The sequence below is a fragment of the Drosophila kikkawai genome, unplaced genomic scaffold (assembly GCF_030179895.1).
Source record: "Drosophila kikkawai strain 14028-0561.14 unplaced genomic scaffold, DkikHiC1v2 scaffold_255, whole genome shotgun sequence".
NCBI classification, from domain to species: Eukaryota; Metazoa; Arthropoda; class Insecta; order Diptera; family Drosophilidae; genus Drosophila; species Drosophila kikkawai.
In genome coordinates this window covers 12,862-15,346 of record NW_027222597.1, presented here as the reverse complement: position 1 = coordinate 15,346, position 2,485 = coordinate 12,862, and the positions used below count along the sequence as shown (strand labels likewise).

Genomic DNA, 2,485 nt, shown 5'->3' with positions numbered 1-2,485 from the left:
AAAAATGCTATCAATTTATTTATTTTTTTTTGTAAATATAATTTTATTTTTCAAGTATAATAATCAAAAGCGATGTTCCAAATTAACATACATTTTCATAATTTTTAATGATTTTTGTGAGCGTACAGTAAAGAAATGGCAAGCACATGTATCAACTCCATCCTCGACATTATCATGTGCCCAACAACAAGATGTGAAATGTTGCCCATGAATATTAGAAACCAGCGGTGTATCAGCCATCCTTTTATAAAAATATTTGAGCGACTCCTCCAGATATTGCTCATGTTCGGGGAAAATTTGATGTTTAAACATTTTCATGAAATTATTTATTTTTATTACAAGTTGTTGAATGCTATTACTGCTTGAGATGATGTCTTTGTTTTTTAGTGTTAGCATTCTGATGGATCCGTGTACGTCTACTTGCAATGAATTCAAAAATTTAAATGAAGTAATCCTTTCCAAATTGTTAGACGATACGCTGAACCAATCCAGTTAGTGGCGAGTATTCAACTAGTCGATCATGGATGAGAAGGCAATATGCCTTTGTATTTATCTCACTCGCAACAGTTAGTTCAGTGGAAATTTTTATATCAGTCGCTCCTGATTTGACACTCTCGTTCTGGTATGAGAGATCAACAACCACAATAGGAGCCTTCGACATGAATTCCATCGGAGATAAAAGAGCTCGGGGTTCTCGATTGTAATAGCTCTCTTGAAATTTTGTATACATGTCATACAAGACAGCAAACCGATTCTCATTATATTTAACATTCAAATCCTCATAGGGATATACTTCAGAATTAAGATATACCTTTGCATTCCTCAAATTGTTTGTAATTAGTTCTCCATTCAATGTAAATGCAATAACAGCAAAACGTGGACGTTCTCTATTTGCAGACATCTTGACATTCCATATATGATGTGTTCCCTGAACCAATGTCGGATTTATATAACAATCCCAACTCCGGAATGCGAGTGGGAGGCTAGCTCCACTCTTTACTACATTAAACATTTTAATTTTAGCACTGTCACTTGGAACGATGTGGGCGATCTTCCAACTTATACTATTTATAGCAATATTATGGATTTTTCCATCAACATTTTTCACAAACATATCATCAGGGTTTTTCGTAAGTAACAGAACGAGCTCATGTTTACAGTTTAAAACGACTTTCTTATAGTCTTCAGCGAACCCCATCAACATTTTTAAAGGTACAGAAAAACTGAAATGTCCTCCAGAAGGGATATTGTCCCCGCCACTCCACCCCGCATTGCGATAAGCCGCTCCTTCCTGTTGGCCGACTGAGAGAAAGTTCTTAATAGTCGTTGTTATTCCAGTAAAACGCGTCCTATCCAATTCACAGCCATTCAACTCATATCTTATTTCATCCAGAAAATAGGCCATACAATTATTTTTGAGCAAACCGCTAACGCCATTTGTACTAGTCGTTCCTGTATTTGAGTCAATAATTTTGCTAAGCGTTCCTTCAAAATGGAGAAAACTTTCACATGGAAGGACATACAAATCTTGGTTTTGCAAACTGATCCGTACTTCATCATTTGCTTTGAAGTTCTGCTGATATGGATAATATGAATGAAACTCTTTTTTAATAATAGATTCATCGTTAGCAGGCTTTTCCTGGACATAAAAGATCTCATTCATTTGAATATTAGTTGATAAACTTTATTTAATATTAAATCCCAACGATTTCAAAATCAATTTATTTTTTAATGTGAGGGCCGGGCGTTGATGTGAAGATGATGGTGCTTTCACTTCAGCTTTAGATTTGATAATGTTATCAAAGGATCGATGAGTACCCCTTTTATTGTAAATAATCATTCTGTAGGTCGTAAGTGGAGACGGATTGATACAGTTTCTCCACGCAAATTAACTAAATCTCCGTCCTGATCAGTTATCCGTATTTCTAGTGTGCTTATTTCTCTGGTGTTCACAGGCAAATAAATCAAATTTCGTGGTGTTATGTTCATTTTATATCCAGGGGGGACATTGATTCCAAATTCATGAAGCACATGATTTGATTTATTCCCTACATATGACCCGCTTATAATGTTGCATTCCAATCTAACAGAATTTATTTTTAAAATATTGACGGGATTATCAGAGATGTAAACTTCTTTCTCATGCGGTCTTAATTTTCGTTTATTAAATCCAAATAAACGACCAATTGATCGTTCATGATTAAAATATACGGTCTCATTTTTAGTAATAACTTGAACTTGTAAAGTGTTGATATTACACTCTATTTTTATACTGTCTTGAAGCTCATACTCCTTGAGCTTATTAATAATATATTTTGAAATATCATCAAACTCATATGAGCCAATTGGTATTTCAATGACTTTGTTCCCAATATGAAATAAGTTGTTCCCCTTATCAACATTCGGTATAGAATTGAATGTATAAAAATCAATTAGAGCACATTCATAATTACGTTTTAGCTCAATTTGTGGGAAAAAATTCTCG

At 34.1% G+C, this 2,485-nt stretch overlaps 1 long non-coding RNA gene across 1 annotated transcript; it reads left to right on the top strand.

The window, feature by feature from the left end:
• Positions 1–1,060: 1,060 nt before the first annotated feature.
• LOC138929503 (uncharacterized) lies at positions 1,061–1,804 on the top strand. The gene is made up of 3 exons (XR_011445787.1): positions 1,061–1,130; positions 1,182–1,337; positions 1,394–1,804. It is a non-coding gene; the product is annotated as an uncharacterized lncRNA (long non-coding RNA).
• The last annotated feature ends 681 nt before the right edge of the window (positions 1,805–2,485 follow it).